Here is a 17567-nt window from a genome sequence, read left to right as displayed (position 1 = left end):
GAGAAAAGAGGTGTGTGAACGACAGGGGCACCGCTTAAGCCGAGCCAAGCTGGGGCGCTACCATCAGAAACAGGGGAGAAAGCGGAAAGAAGAAAGCCAGCCAAGAGGAGAAGAAGTAGGCAAGATGGCGGACGCCTCGGAGACGAAGTGAACGGACTGCCGCGACACCAAGCAAGAGGCACCAGACATCAGGCGCCGAGCCCCCCCCGAAGCCAGTAGAAGGGAAAAGGACCGCCAGTACCGTGAGTAAGGCAGCGAGCGAAAAACACCCCCGAAACCCCCCCCCCCGCCACAGACAAGGAATAGAGGCAGCCATCTTGGTGTGGGATAACCGAGGGGCGAGGTGCGACCGCACCGCAAGGAAGGCTCTTCCCCCAAGCGAAGCGCCCCGACGCGTGAGGCAAGACCGCATAGCAAGAGTGCGGTCGGCAGGAGATCAGCGCGAGCAGGGGGCAGGCAGCGGAACAAGCCAAAGAGCAAGCGGCAGCCGGGGAGGCACGGAGCCCGCCACGAGGCCGCCCGGGGGAAGCGCCTGGGGCCGAACCTGCCGTTTGAAGGCAAGCGCTGGTAGCGGAGGGGGAAATTGAAACAAATAAACAGACAACAGAGCCCCCAAGAGAACCACTCAGTGCAACCACGAAGTAGATGCACAAAAGGGGGGCGGCCATCTTGGTAGAGGCCAGAAGCGAGCAAGCGGCCATTTTGGTGAAGGTGAGGCGAGGAGACCGCGCAGAAGCGCCACACTAACAACCGGAGCTGTAGGGGGACACACCAACCCGAGACCAACCCAGCAGAGGGGGAAATAAATAAAAGAAAGAAATACATTAGCAACAACAAACCGAAGAGTCAACGCTCAGTACAGGCACGAGGCAGAGGCATAAAGAGAGGCGGCCATCTTGAGAAAGGCGGTGAGGCGAGCAGGCGACCAACTTTGCGAGGGTGAAGCGGGGGACAGGCGAAGGAGACCTCGCAGAAGCGCCACACCAACAACCGAGGCTGAAGGGGGCACACCAACCTGAGACCAACCCAGCGGAGGGGGAAATAAATAAAAGAAAGAAAGAAATTAACAATAATAAACCGAAGAATCAACGCTCAGTACAGGCACGAGGCAGAGGCATAATAGAGAGGCGGCCATCTTGGGAAAGGTGCTGAAGCGAGCAGGCGAACAGGGTGAAGCGGGATACACTCACGGAAGTGCCGCACGAGCACCCGAGACAACAAAAGGAGACAAAGACTACAAAGTGGCCCAGAACTACGCCGAGAGAGAGACTAACCCCTCAAACTGCGGCGGAAGCAGCGGGCAGACCGCCGACGCGGAGCAACGAGCGTGCACGCAGAAGCAAGGTACAGGAGCCGCAGCCAAGCCCACACCCCAAACCAACAGCAGAGGGTGCGGAGCTACGAGATTTTAAACCGGAGAGAGCGCAGGAAGGCAGGATAAGGGGTAGAACCGCAAGAGGCTGGCGGAGTACAGGACAAAAACTAGAGTGGTCAAGTGGCCACCCAGGTTCAGAGACAACCCCCGAACAGCAATAAGCACTCTTAGGAACAAAGAAGGAAAGGAAGGAAACAGAGCCGCCACAAGACAACCGCCAATAGGAGGGAGACCCAAGACTAGCCAGGCCAGAGGAGGCACCGAAGCCATGGCAGGGAGAGACGGGAAACACAGCGCGAACGACTTGAAAAAGAGCAAGAATGAAACTCCAGCCTCCCCGAGAAAGGAGCGCAGCAGCCAGGGGGACGGGACCATCACACTAGACACTCTCCTGAAGAAAATAACAGAAGGGAACGAGTTGGCAAAGGCCACGAAAAAGACAGTAGACAGCATCCAGATGGAGCTAATAGCGATCAGAGCAGAGCATATATGAATGGTGTTCCTGGACAGTAGCAATGGTCAGAACCTTGACGTGGTGCTACTGCTCACTGGTTGTAACACAACTGGTGCTAATCTGACTTTTGTGTGCATGGAGTGCAGCCGGAGTGTCCTGGGTGGGGATTCGTTTGTCACGCTCTTCCGTAGGCACCTGGAGGTGGAGCTTCAGATGACCCCGTAGGACATCACCCGTCGCACTGGTTGTAGGATCAGACCAAGTGCTGAATTCATCTGAAGAGCCAGCTCTTGAGGTTGATGTGCGACAGGTGGTCCCGAGGGGGCATCTGAACCTCCGCCTCCAGGTGCCCTCGGAAGAGCGTGACGTAGGGATCCCCACCCAGGACACTCCAGCTGCACTCCATGCACACAATTCAGATTAGCACCAGTTATGTTACAACCAGTGCGACGGGTGGTCCCACGGGGTCATCTGAAGCTCCGCTTCTAGGCGCCCTCGGACGAGCGTGACCTACGGATCCCTACTTAGGACACTCCACCTGCACTCCATGCACACAAAAGGTCAGATTAGCACCAGTTGCGTTACAACCAGTGAGCAGTAGCACCACGTCAAGGTTCTGACCATTGCTACTGACCATTCACACCATTCATAACCCCCGTCCTCCTGGGAGCCATTCTTTTTCTATCTTGGACACCATGCCCCCCCCACTACCTAAAGACCCCCATATATGAATGGTGTTCCTGGACAGTAGCAATGGTCAGAACCTTGACGTGGTGCTACTGCTCACTGGTTGTAACACAACAGGTGCTAATCTGACTTTTGTGTGCATGGAGTGCAGGTGGAGTGTCCTGGGTGGGGATTTGTTCGTCACGCTCTTCCGTAGGCACCTGGAGGTGGAGCTTCAGATGACCCCGTAGGACACACCACCCGTCGCACTGGTTGTAGGATCAGACCAAGTGCTGAATTCATCTGAAGAGCCAGCTCTTGAGGTTGATGTGCGACAGGTGGTCCAGAGGGGGCATCTGAAGCTCCGCCTCCAGGTGCTCTCGGAAGAGCGTGACGTACGGCTCCCCACCCAGGACACGCCAGCTGCACTCCATGCACACAAGTCAGATTAGCACCAGTTATGTTACAACCAGTGCGACGGGTGGTCCCACGGGGTCATCTGAAGCTCCGACTCTAGGCGCCCTCGGACGAGCGTAACCTACGGATCCCCACTTAGGACACTCCACCTGCACTCAAGCACACAAAAGGTCAGATTAGCACCAGTTGTGTTACAACCAGTGAGCAGTAGCACCACGTCAAGGTTCTGACCATTGCTACTGACCATTCACACCATTCATAACCCCCGTCCTCCTGGGAGCCATTTTTTTTCTATCTTGGACACCATGCCCCCCCCCCCCACTACCTAAAGACCCCCATATATGAATGGTGTTCCTGGACAGTAGCAATGGTCAGAACCTTGACGTGGTGCTACTGCTCACTGGTTGTAACACAACTGGTGCTAATCTGACTTTTGTGTGCATGGAGTGCAGCCGGAGTGTCCTGGGTGGGGATTCGTTTGTCACGCTCTTCCGTAGGCACCTGGAGGTGGAGCTTCAGATGACCCCGTAGGACATCACCCGTCGCACTGGTTGTAGGATCAGACCAAGTGCTGAATTAATCTGAAGAGCCAGCTCTTGAGGTTGATGTGCGACAGGTGGTCCCGAGGGGGCATCTGAACCTCCGCCTCCAGGTGCCCTCGGAAGAGCGTGACGTAGGGATCCCCACCCAGGACACTCCAGCTGCACTCCATGCACACAATTCAGATTAGCACCAGTTATGTTACAACCAGTGCGACGGGTGGTCCCACGGGGTCATCTGAAGCTCCGCTTCTAGGCGCCCTCGGACGAGCGTGACCTACGATCCCTACTTAGGACACTCCACCTGCACTCCATGCACACAAAAGGTCAGATTAGCACCAGTTGCGTTACAACCAGTGAGCAGTAGCACCACGTCAAGGTTCTGACCATTGCTACTGACCATTCACACCATTCATAACCCCCGTCCTCCTGGGAGCCATTTTCTTTCTATCTTGGACACCATGCCCCCCCCCCACTACCTAAAGACCCCCATATATGAATGGTGTTCCTGGACAGTAGCAATGGTCAGAATCTTGACGTGGTGCTACTGCTCACTGGTTGTAACACAACAGGTGCTAATCTGACTTTTGTGTGCATGGAGTGCAGGTGGAGTGTCCTGGGTGGGGATTCGTTCGTCACGCTCTTCCGTAGGCACCTGGAGGTGGAGCTTCAGATGACCCCGTAGGACACACCACCCGTCGCACTGGTTGTAGGATCAGACCAAGTGCTGAATTCATCTGAAGAGCCAGCTCTTGAGGTTGATGTGCGACAGGTGGTCCCGAGGGGGCATCTGAAGCTCCGCCTCCAGGTGCTCTCGGAAGAGTGTGACGTAGGGATCCCCTTCCCAGGACTCGCCAGCTGCACTCCATGCACACAAGTCAGATTAGCACCAGTTATGTTACAACCAGTGCGACGGGTGGTCCCACGGGGTCATCTGAAGCTCCGCCTCTAGGCGCCCTCAGACGAGCGTGACCTACGGATCCCCACTTGGGACACTCCACCTGCACTCAAGCACACAAAAGGTCAGATTAGCACCAGTTGTGTTACAACCAGTGAGCAGTAGCACCACGTCAAGGTTCTGACCATTGCTACTGACCATTCACACCATTCATAACCCCCGTCCTCCTGGGAGCCATTTTTTTTCTATCTTGGACACCATGCCCCCCCCCCACTACCTAAAGACCCCCATATATGAATGGTGTTCCTGGACAGTAGCAATGGTCAGAACCTTGACGTGGTGCTACTGCTCACTGGTTGTAACACAACTGGTGCTAATCTGACTTTTGTGTGCATGGAGTGCAGCCGGAGTGTCCTGGGTGGGGATTCGTTCGTCACGCTCTTCCGTAGGCACCTGGAGGTGGAGCTTCAGATGACCCCGTAGGACATCACCCGTCGCACTGGTTGTAGGATCAGACCAAGTGCTGAATTCATCTGAAGAGCCAGCTCTTGAGGTTGATGTGCGACAGGTGGTCCCGAGGGGGCATCTGAAGCTCCGCCTCCAGGTGCCCTCGGAAGAGCGTGACGTAGGGATCCCCACCCAGGACACTCCAGCTGCACTCCATGCACACAAGTCAGATTAGCACCAGTTATGTTACAACCAGTGCGACGTGTGGTCCCACGGGGTCATCTGAAGCTCCGCCTCTAGGCGCCCTCGGACGAGCGTGACCTACGGATCCCTACTTAGGACACTCCACCTGCACTCCATGCACACAAAAGGTCAGATTAGCACCAGTTGCGTTACAACCAGTGAGCAGTAGCACCACGTCAAGGTTCTGACCATTGCTACTGACCATTCACACCATTCATAACCCCCGTCCTCCTGGGAGCCATTTTCTTTCTATCTTGGACACCATGCCCCCCCCACTACCTAAAGACCCCCATATATGAATGGTGTTCCTGGACAGTAGCAATGGTCAGAACCTTGACGTGGTACTACTGCTCACTGGTTGTAACACAACTGGTGCTAATCTGACTTTTGTGTGCATGGAGTGCAGGTGGAGTGTCCTGGGTGGGGATTCGTTCGTCACGCTCTTCCGTAGGCACCTGGAGGTGGAGCTTCAGATGACCCCGTAGGACACATCACCCGTCGCACTGGTTGTAGGATCAGACCAAGTGCTGAATTCATCTGAAGAGCCAGCTCTTGAGGTTGATGTGCGACAGGTGGTCCCGAGGGGGCATCTGAAGCTCCGCCTCCAGGTGCTCTCGGAAGAGCGTGACGTAGGGATCCCCACCCAGGACACGGCAGCTGCACTCCATGCACACAAGTCAGATTAGCACCAGTTATGTTACAACCAGTGCGACGGGTGGTCCCACGGGGTCATCTGAAGCTCTGCCTCTAGGCGCCCTCGGACGAGCGTGACCTACGGATCCCCACTTAGGACACTCCACCTGCACTCAAGCACACAAAAGGTCAGATTAGCACCAGTTGTGTTACAACCAGTGAGCAGTAGCACCACGTCAAGGTTCTGACCATTGCTACTGACCATTCACACCATTCATAACCCCCGTCCTCCTGGGAGCCATTTTCTTTCTATTTTGGACACCATGCCCCCCCCCACTACCTAAAGACCCCCATATATGAATGGTGTTCCTGGACAGTAGCAATGGTCAGAATCTTGACGTGGTGCTACTGCTCACTGGTTGTAACACAACTGGTGCTAATCTGACTTTTGTGTGCATGGAGTGCAGGTGGAGTGTCCTGGGTGGGGATTTGTTCGTCACGCTCTTCCGTAGGCACCTGGAGGTGGAGCTTCAGATGACCCCGTAGGACACACCACCCGTCGCACTGGTTGTAGGATCAGACCAAGTGCTGAATTCATCTGAAGAGCCAGCTCTTGAGGTTGATGTGCGACAGGTGGTCCAGAGGGGGCATCTGAAGCTCCGCCTCCAGGTGCTCTCGGAAGAGCGTGACGTACGGCTCCCCACCCAGGACACGCCAGCTGCACTCCATGCACACAAGTCAGATTAGCACCAGTTATGTTACAACCAGTGCGACGGGTGGTCCCACGGGGTCATCTGAAGCTCCGCCTCTAGGCGCCCTCGGACGAGCGTGACCTACGGATCCCCACTTAGGACACTCCACCTGCACTCAAGCACACAAAAGGTCAGATTAGCACCAGTTGTGTTACAACCAGTGAGCAGTAGCACCACGTCAAGGTTCTGACCATTGCTACTGACCATTCACACCATTCATAACCCCCGTCCTCCTGGGAGCCATTTTTTTTCTATCTTGGACACCATGCCCCCCCCCCCACTACCTAAAGACCCCCATATATGAATGGTGTTCCTGGACAGTAGCAATGGTCAGAACCTTGACGTGGTGCTACTGCTCACTGGTTGTAACACAACTGGTGCTAATCTGACTTTTGTGTGCATGGAGTGCAGCCGGAGTGTCCTGGGTGGGGATTTGTTTGTCACGCTCTTCCGTAGGCACCTGGAGGTGGAGCTTCAGATGACCCCGTAGGACATCACCCGTCGCACTGGTTGTAGGATCAGACCAAGTGCTGAATTCATCTGAAGAGCCAGCTCTTGAGGTTGATGTGCGACAGGTGGTCCCGAGGGGGCATCTGAACCTCCGCCTCCAGGTGCCCTCGGAAGAGCGTGACGTAGGGATCCCCACCCAGGACACTCCAGCTGCACTCCATGCACACAATTCAGATTAGCACCAGTTATGTTACAACCAGTGCGACGGGTGGTCCCACGGGGTCATCTGAAGCTCCGCTTCTAGGCGCCCTCGGACGAGCGTGACCTACGGATCCCTACTTAGGACACTCCACCTGCACTCCATGCACACAAAAGGTCAGATTAGCACCAGTTGCGTTACAACCAGTGAGCAGTAGCACCACGTCAAGGTTCTGACCATTGCTACTGACCATTCACACCATTCATAACCCCCGTCCTCCTGGGAGCCATTTTCTCTCTATCTTGGACACCATGCCCCCCCCCACTACCTAAAGACCCCCATATATAAATGGTGTTCCTGGACAGTAGCAATGGTCAGAATCTTGACGTGGTGCTACTGCTCACTGGTTGTAACACAACAGGTGCTAATCTGACTTTTGTGTGCATGGAGTGCAGGTGGAGTGTCCTGGGTGGGGATTCGTTCGTCACGCTCTTCCGAAGGCACCTGGAGGTGGAGCTTCAGATGACCCCGTAGGACACACCACCCGTCGCACTGGTTGTAGGATCAGACCAAGTGCTGAATTCATCTGAAGAGCCAGCTCTTGAGGTTGATGTGCGACAGGTGGTCCCGAGGGGGCATCTGAAGCTCCGCCTCCAGGTGCTCTCGGAAGAGCGTGACGTAGGGATCCCCACCTAGGACACTCCAGCTGCACTCCATGCACACAAGTCAGATTAGCACCAGTTATGTTACAACCAGTGCGACGGGTGGTCCCACGGGGTCATCTGAAGCTCCGCCTCTAGGCGCCCTCGGACGAGCGTGACCTACGGATCTCCACCTGCACTCAAGCACACAAAAGGTCAGATTAGCACCAGTTGTGTTACAACCAGTGAGCAGTAGCACCACGTCAAGGTTCTGACCATCGCTACTGACCATTCACACCATTCATACTGGGGCCTCCAACACCCCCTCCCCCTGGGAACCTTTTATTTTTGGGACACCATGCCCCCACCCCCCGCCCCATAAAGACCCTCATTCACACCATTTATAACCCAAGGACTCAGGCGTACGCTGAGAAGCCCCCTAGGGACCCCCCAACGTATCGCGGCAGATCCAGGACACAAGAGGGGGCCCTGAGAGGGTGCAACAATGCAGCGGGGGCCAAGGTGAGCCCCTACCTGGCCCCTCCCAGGGTGGAGGAGAATCAGAGGGGGGCCGGAGGGCGTACCCGCACTCAAACCCTGCACACACCGAAGCCCCCCCGCAGCCTGCTCCCTCACTGCCACCACTGGATAGAATATATTTAAATAGATTTGTAAAGTGCGGGGGCGTGGCTTGGATGGCAAGGAGGAAGCAGTCCTAAGTCCGGAGCTCCCGACCTCCCGAGTCAAAGAACGGCGAGCAGGGCAGACAAACGCGAAAGAAGCGCTACATAACCCGAGAAAAGAGGTGTGTGAACGACAGGGGCACCGCTTAAGCCGAGCCAAGCTGGGGCGCTACCATCAGAAACAGGGGAGAAAGCGGAAAGAAGAAAGCCAGCCAAGAGGAGAAGAAGTAGGCAAGATGGCGGACGCCTCGGAGACGAAGTGAACGGACTGCCGCGACACCAAGCAAGAGGCACCAGACATCAGGCGCCGAGCCCCCCCCGAAGCCAGTAGAAGGGAAAAGGACCGCCAGTACCGTGAGTAAGGCAGCGAGCGAAAAACACCCCCGAACCCCCCCCCCCGCCACAGACAAGGAATAGAGGCAGCCATCTTGGTGTGGGATAACCGAGGGGCGAGGGGCGACCGCACCGCAAGGAAGGCTCTTCCCCCAAGCGAAGCGCCCCGACGCGTGAGGCAAGACCGCATAGCAAGAGTGCGGTCGGCAGGAGATCAGCGCGAGCAGGGGGCAGGCAGCGGAACAAGCCAAAGAGCAAGCGGCAGCCGGGGAGGCACGGAGCCCGCCACGAGGCCGCCCGGGGGAAGCGCTTGGGGCCGAACCTGCCGTTTGAAGGCAAGCGCTGGTAGCGGAGGGGGAAATTGAAACAAATAAACAGACAACAGAGCCCCCAAGAGAACCACTCAGTGCAACCACGAAGTAGATGCACAAAAGGAGGGCGGCCATCTTGGTAGAGGCCAGAAGCGAGCAAGCGGCCATTTTGGTGAAGGTGAGGCGAGGAGACCGCGCAGAAGCGCCACACTAACAACCGGAGCTGTAGGGGGACACACCAACCCGAGACCAACCCAGCAGAGGGGGAAATAAATAAAAGAAAGAAATACATTAGCAACAACAAACCGAAGAGTCAACGCTCAGTACAGGCACGAGGCAGAGGCATAAAGAGAGGCGGCCATCTTGAGAAAGGCGGTGAGGCGAGCAGGCGACCAACTTTGCGAGGGTGAAGCGGGGGACAGGCGAAGGAGACCTCGCAGAAGCGCCTCACCAACAACCGAGGCTGAAGGGGGGCACACCAACCTGAGACCAACCCAGCGGAGGGGGAAATAAATAAAAGAAAGAAAGAAATTAACAATAATAAACCGAAGAATCAACGCTCAGTACAGGCACGAGGCAGAGGCATAATAGAGAGGCGGCCATCTTGGGAAAGGTGCTGTAGCGAGCAGGCGACCAGGGTGAAGCGGGATACACTCACGGAAGTGCCGCACGAGCACCCGAGACAACAAAAGGAGACAAAGACTACAAAGTGGCCCAGAACTACGCCGAGAGAGAGACTAACCCCTCAAACTGCGGCGGAAGCAGCGGGCAGACCGCCGACGCGGAGCAACGTGCGTGCACGCAGAAGCAAGGTACAGGAGCCGCAGCCAAGCCCACACCCCAAACCAACAGCAGAGGGTGCGGAGCTACGAGATTTTAAACCGGAGAGAGCGCAGGAAGGCAGGATAAGGGGTAGAACCGCAAGAGGCTGGCGGAGTACAGGACAAAAACTAGAGTGGTCAAGTGGCCACCCAGGTTCAGAGACAACCCCCGAACAGCAATAAGCACCCTTAGGAACAAAGAAGGAAAGGAAGGAAACAGAGCCGCCACAAGACAACCGCCAATAGGAGGGAGACCCAAGACTAGCCAGGCCAGAGGAGGCACCAAAGCCATGGCAGGGAGAGACGGGAAACACAGCGCGAACGACTTGAAAAAGAGCAAGAATGAAACTCCAGCCTCCCCGAGAAAGGAGCGCAGCAGCCAGGGGGACGGGACCATCACACTAGACACTCTCCTGAAGAAAATAACAGAAGGGAACGAGTTGGCAAAGGCCACGAAAAAGACAGTAGACAGCATCCAGATGGAGCTAATAGCGATCAGAGCAGAGCAAAGCAAAGCCAACGGCAGGATAGACGAGGCAGAGAAAAGGATTGGCCTGCTGGAGGATAATGCCACCATAACACACAAAGACCTGGGGCTGGTGATAAAGAGAACGACGGCGCTACAAAAGGCCATGGCGGAGCAAGAGGACAGGAGCCGCAAAGGCAACATAAGACTCTTGGGTGTGCCCGAGGAGGAGGAAGATACACCGGGGGCATGCGCCCTAATGCTGGAGTCTCTAATACCCAAGCTCACCGGACTCAGCTTCGACAAACCGCTCGAAATCACCAAAGCATATCGCATACCGGCCAGAAAGCAAGCGAATAGCAACGCCCCGAGGCCTATAATATGCAAACCGCTAAGAGAAAATCACACTGACGCGATCTTCTCCGTAGCCAGGAAAGGCCGTCCGATGCTGGTAAACGGACGCAAAGTAACAATCACCCAAGACTTCTCCAAACTAACAGTCGAGGTGAGGAAAGGCTTCCTAGCCCAAAGGGACCACCTGCGAAAAAAGAACATCGCCTTCACCTTTGCGGGCCCGTCAAAAATGAGAGTGACAGACAGGCACGGAAGCAGAATTTTCGACGACCCCAACGACCTACACAGATACCTACAAGGGCCGGAACCAGAAGAAATGGAGCTACCAAGCCCGGGGGCGAAGCGAAGGGCGTCCTCGGACGAAACAAACGAAGGGGAGGAATAGGAAAGAGAATGTGCTTGTGTAACATGCATGCGCAACCATGCACTGAGACTCTGAACTTAAACCTAAACGAACAAATCTACCTCAGACAATCGCACAACAAGAGCAAACGCAGCTACCTCAGCAGAGCCATCGCAGCCACGGAAGAAGAGGCAGAACACCAAAGACTTTAGCAAAGAGGTGTAACATGCATGCGCAACCGTGCACCGAGACTCTGAACTTAAACGAACAAATCTACCTCAGACAATCGCACAACAAGCAGCCACCTCAGCAGAGCCATCGCAGCCACGGAAGAAGAGGCAGGAAAACAACAACCATATCCTTTTTTTCTTTTTCTTTTTTTTAAACCAGTACAGATGAAGAAACCTTAAGGGCTGGGGGCCAGCCCAACAACAGAGACTTAGCAAGGACTTGGGGGGGGGGGGGGGGAGTGTGAGGACCCTTGCTCTCGCACACCCGGTTTACTACTGACGGGGGGAGGGGGGCAGGGGGGGAGGGGGGTGGTGGGCGGGCAGGGGGGAGGAGTGAAGCTGGCGGACATGACAGTACATGGTATAGCCACCATTTGTGTAATGAACAAAATACCTCTACTCTTACCTTTCTCTTCATACATCCTATACTTTTTCCCTCTTTCTATTCCCATCCAATCCCCTGGGGGGGGCTACAAAACGCAAAGCACCAGCGACAACACCAGACCACCATGACAGACCCAACAAAAGCTGGCCTGTCCACTGACCTGAAGATAGTGTCCATGAACGTTAAAGGACTGAATCACCCGGTCAAACGGAGGAAAATATTAGAGGACCTGGCCAAACTAAAGGGAGACGTATACATGCTGCAAGAGACCAAGCTCTCAGAAGAAGAAGCAAAGCAACTCAAAGCAAGATGGATAGGGGAAGTACTCTGCTCGCCAGCAAAGGGAAAAAAAAGAGGAGTTATAACGATCCTGAGCAAGAGGGCCAACCTAACAACACAAACAACGGACGCAGACGAGGACGGCCGCATGCTAATAACGAGTGTCCAGAGAGGGAGCGACAGAATTCACATGGTCAACATATACGGCCCCAACTCTGAAGACAAACAATTTTGGCAGGGAGTGGACAGCAAACTATCCGACCTGCCCCAAGAAGACCTCCTGATCACAGCTGGAGACATGAACAAGACAATGGACCAGGCAACAGACAGGCACCCAAACAGACCGAGCCATAACTCCAACAACAACAACAGCACCCTGAAAGACCTGTGCATCAAACTGCATCTAGCAGACCCATGGAGGCTTCAACACCCGGCAGCGCGCGAGTATACCTTCTACTCACACCCACACAACTCCTACAGCAGGATTGACTACATACTGATGTCCAACACGCACACGCACCTCATAGAAGAAACGGAGATAGCTCCAATTACCATCTCGGATCACGCTCACATAACACTCACCCTAAGTGGCAAACACAACGAAAACCCAACGAGGAGATGGAGGCTGAACGACGACATCCTCCAGAACAGAGAGAACGTTAAAGAAATTGAAGCCACAATTAAAGAATACCTCGAGCACAACGACAATGGCGAAGTAGGGAAGGACATCATATGGGACGCCCTCAAAGCGACACTAAGGGGGAAACTAATAAACATCAAATCCAGGATGAACAGAAACAGAAACAAGAAAATCTTCGAGCTTGAGGAGGAGATAACAGCACTGGAGAGAGGTCACTGCGCAAACGTAACAGACAAGAACACGCTCACCCTGCTCACAAAAAAGAAATACGAACTGAACAAGATCTTAAGCGAGAGGGCAGGGTCCTGGCTAACGAAGTTCAAATCAGTCAACCTATGCGCAGCAAACAAAGCAGGGAAACAGCTGGCATCGTACCTAAAGGCAAAGTAGAGGCAGCACACGATAGCAGCGATAACAGATCGAACGAACAAGTCCCAAACAACGAACAAAGGAATACTAGAAGTCTTCAGACAATTCTACCAAGAGCTGTACACTGAGGATCAGACCCTGAGCAAAGATGCAGGGCTAGATCTGCTCAATAACACCAATCTGCCCAAACTCAAGGAGGAGGAGAGGGAATCGCTCGAAGCTGACATAACGGAAGAAGAGATTGGAACAGCTATAAGCCAACTGAAACAGAACAAAGCGCCAGGACCAGACGGATACTCCGCAGCATTCTACAAAACTTTCAGCGAACACATTAAAACACTAATGGCACAAACTTACTCGACATGCATCCAGAACGGGAAGATGACGGAGTCCATGTGCGAGGCCAATATCACCATAATACCCAAGGAGGGGAAAGACCCACAATATCCCCAGAACTACAGACCAATCTCGCTAATAAATGTCGACTGCAAAATCTACGCGAAGGTCTTAGCCAATAGACTAAACAGAATCCTGCCAGACATCATCCACACCTCACAAGTGGGATACATTAAAAACAGACTATCGCAGGACAACACAAGGCTACTGTGCCACCTAATCAACCACACAGCAAGTAGTAACGAACAAGCAGTCATGATAGCGCTGGATGCGGAGAAGGCCTTTGACAGAGTCTCGTGGCCCTTCTTGAGAAACTGCATGGGAAGTTTCGGACTGGGGGAAAAATACACGGCAATGGTCATGGCCCTCTACAACAAACCGAGAGCAAAAATAGTGGTAAACGGTAGTGCATCCGAAACGCTCACGCTGGGAAGAGGCACCAGACAAGGATGCCCCCTCTCCCCCGGCCTCTTCTTGCTCGCTCTAGAACCCTTGCTAGCCAGAATAAGGGACAACACAGGTATAACAGGCGTCAAGATCAAGAGAAAGACTGTCAAACTAGCGGCGTACGCAGACGACATCCTAATCACAACAGCAAACCCCTCCACATCAATAAAAGCGCTCATGGCCACAATAGGAGAATACGCGGCAGCTTCAGGCTACAAACTCAACAAGGAGAAATCGGAGTGCAAGCCAATGAATGTCCACACCACAAGAGAGGTCCTAGGCGAATCCGGACTGGCATGGCAGACGAAACCACTAAAATATCTAGGACTCCACTTTGGAAGAGACCTCACATCAACGCTACAACATAACGAGGACCTTACACTGAAAAAAATAAGAGAAAGGCTGGAGTTATGGTCGCCAAAATACATAAGCTGGTGGGGTCGAATTGAAACCATCAAAATGTTGATAACCCCGGCGATAAACTACACGCTAACAATGCTGCCACTCCCAATGACAGAGACATTCCACAAAAAACTAGACCAACTCATAAACATCTTCCTATGGAAAAACAAAAAAACAAGGATAAGCCTACAAAAACTAAGACTGACAAGAGACCTTGGAGGCCTCAACCTGGCGAACTTCAAAACATACCAAATGGCATGCCTGGCGAGACAAGGTATTGCCTGGATAGACGACACACAAACATACAAACCAGTATGGCTAGAGGTTGAACAAGATATCCTGGGAGGGCTCAAGCCAATAGCCCTTCTAACAGCAAACAGGCACCCACTAAAGTCCAACGCCATACTGAAACACACGAAGGAGGCACTGATGAAAGTAGACAGACGCATGGCGCAGAAGCTGAGAGGCACAGCATGGGAATCTATCTGGTTCAACACAAAAGTAACCTATCATGGAGCGACATTGCACAATGACATATGGATCGAGAAAGGCATTAGCCTCCCCAACCAGACAGAAATCAAGCAAGGCCGCTGACGTTCCAGAACCTACAGCAGCTACACGACCTTCCAAACCAAGAACTTCCTAAAGATCAAGACAGCAATAACGAAAGCGAACCTACGTAGAGGGGAGCCAGGCATCATCAAGTACCTGCAACTCCTCAACTCAGCAGGTCACCAAACTGCAAAGATATACAAGCTCCTAAGCCCCTCCACGCTGGCACAGAACAAGAAAGCCACTAACGCATGGGAGACGCTCCTGGGCAGGCAACTGAATGAAATAGAACGGGCAAAAATGTGGAGCTCAGCGACAACAAACAAAGTCACCCCACAACTTGCGCAAACAAAGTATTGGCTACTCCACAGGGCCTACTGGACGCCATCCAAGCTCCACAAGGTCGGCATCGCAGAATCAAGCACATGCTGGAACTGCCAGAAAGAAGAAGGCACCCTGGAACACCTCATTTTCACCTGCGTGAAAGTCAAGAGGTTCTGGACACAGATCAACACCTTCTTGAATGATATGCTCAAAACCGACCTAACAATCAGCTTCGTAAGCCTGGCGACAGAACACCTGACCGCGAACCTAAAAAGTAGAGGAGAGAGAGAACTCCTAGACCTACTCCTCACAGCAGCCCTTAAAATAATCCTAACGAACTGGAAGAACACAGCCAAAGCGAACTTTAAAACATGGATTAATTGGGTCACTTTCCTGAGAGGAGCAGACAACATCACAGGCAACTTCTCAAAAGAACACAACGCCAAACTACACATGTGGCGCCCACTCGATGACCACCTGAGGAAACCCCAGTAAACCCCCCCCCCTTTCTCTCTTTTTTTCTCTTTCTTCCCTTCTTGTAATTTGAGGGAAAACAAACGATAAGAGCGCGCATCCACAAATGGACTGTTATAGAAAAGACCGCTATTGTACGCTCCACCTATATATATATATTTTTGTATGGTCTTTTTTTTTATATGCCAATAAAAGTTTTTAAATAAAAAAAAAATAGATTTGTAAAGTGCAAACTACTCACCATTACGGGTCTCAAGGCGCTGGGGGTCGTCGTGGAAGTTAAGTGAGCTATTGCCCAGAGTCACACGGTGCTGAGCTGAGCTGCCGCCAGGGTCGGGGTTCGAGCCGTGAGCCCTGTGCTCCGAAGTCAGCTGCCCTGGCCGCTGCACCACACCTCTCACTGCCCCCTCTGGATATATAGGCTTGCAGGAGTGACATCACAGAGGAAGGGGGGGTAGGATGTGCAGGTGAGGGGGAGTGACATCACAGAGGCAGGGGAGGGACAGGATTTACAGGCCAGGGGGAGTGACATTACAGACGAGGGGGGCAGGATGTGCAGGTGAGGGGGAGTGACATCACAGAGGCAGGGGAGGGACAGGATTTACAGGCCAGGGGGAGTGACATCAGAGACGAAGGAGGTGGGACAGGATATTCAGGCTTGTGGGAGTGACATCATAGATGAAGGGGGGACAAGATATGCTGGTTTGAGGCAGTGGCATGACAGAGAAACAACACCTGAAGGTGTCAAGGCGCTGGGGGCCGTCGGGGAGATTAAGTGAGCTATTAACCAGAGTCACATGGTGCTGGGCTGCTCTTCCGACGGTGCCGGGGATCGAACCATGAGTCCACGGGTTCCGGAGTCAGTCGCCCTGGCCGCTGTGCCACACCTTTTCCGGATAGGGCCATATTTACAAGGAAGTAACGCGGCACAGAGCCGCAAGCCATTTGGCTGCACCGCGCTGCGTTACTTCCGAAGCAAAGGGATGCGTTTACAACATTTTGATGTATCCCTGAGCTCTCCCCTGCGCTGGCGCACAATTGGCCGCCATGTGCCACCGCTGACACCCTCTCACCGTGGTGCAAGGGTGCCTGCTTTGTCGGGATGATTGTTTTTGTGCAGGGTGGGACACCTACCTGAAAAAAAAACAACCACAAGAGGTGATTTCCTCTTCCTATGCAGCATTCAGCGTTGCAGTGCAGCGTTCAAAGAAAGAGGCAAAAACAAGGGAAAATAAAAGTATTTCCCCTGGGGAGGCATAGGATTCCGACGCATTCCGAGATGTACAAAACGTTGTAGTTCTGGGAATGTGGCAGAATCCACGGGTGCGCGTGTGGTGCTTGGCTGCCTGATTGTGTGCCGGCAGTAGCGAGAGGGGAGGAGAGTGCTGTATCTCTGTGGATATGGTGATCTCCTGCTCGCTCCTTCTCACTCTGCGCGGTGTAGCAACTTTGGTGCTGGCTGCGTTTCTTTATTAACCAAAACAATGTCCCTAGGCCAGAGAACAATAGATTCCAATAAATATAGACTAGATAGTTCTATATCCAATCTCCAGCCGGACAGTTTAATTTCACAATATATAAAGTGCATAAAAGTTAGGTGTGATACAAGTGGGACACCAGCCGGTGCCCGACTAACACAACCAGGGAAGGAACAAACAGGGAATTATAGGCAATTTACGGCAGTCTGAATATCATAAATTATACACAGACAATCCAAAATACACATATGCAAATGATAATATCAATGGATAAAAAAGCATTTAGTGTATGAAAGTCGACGACGTTTCGAACCCTAATCTAATTCGAGGTTCATCTTCAGGACAACACAAGATTGCCTAGCAGTTATATATACAGAATGCCCACACCGGGAGCGCCGGAGTAGGCTCAATGGATCACAAAATAATGTTCGGGTGGCCACTCCCGATAGCCGCAAATGCAGGGCAAGGATAAGCAGGCAAGTCAATGGGTAAGAAAATACGGGTCCTCAATGGGGATCCTCGTAGTACGTGGGGAAACCTCACGATCGCTGCGTTTCTTGGCATCT

Source organism: Lissotriton helveticus, chromosome 5_1, assembly GCF_964261635.1.
Source record: "Lissotriton helveticus chromosome 5_1, aLisHel1.1, whole genome shotgun sequence".
In the NCBI taxonomy this organism is placed as follows: Eukaryota; Metazoa; Chordata; class Amphibia; order Caudata; family Salamandridae; genus Lissotriton; species Lissotriton helveticus.
The sequence above is the reverse complement of the archived record's forward strand: the minus strand, read 5'-3'. Positions refer to the sequence as shown.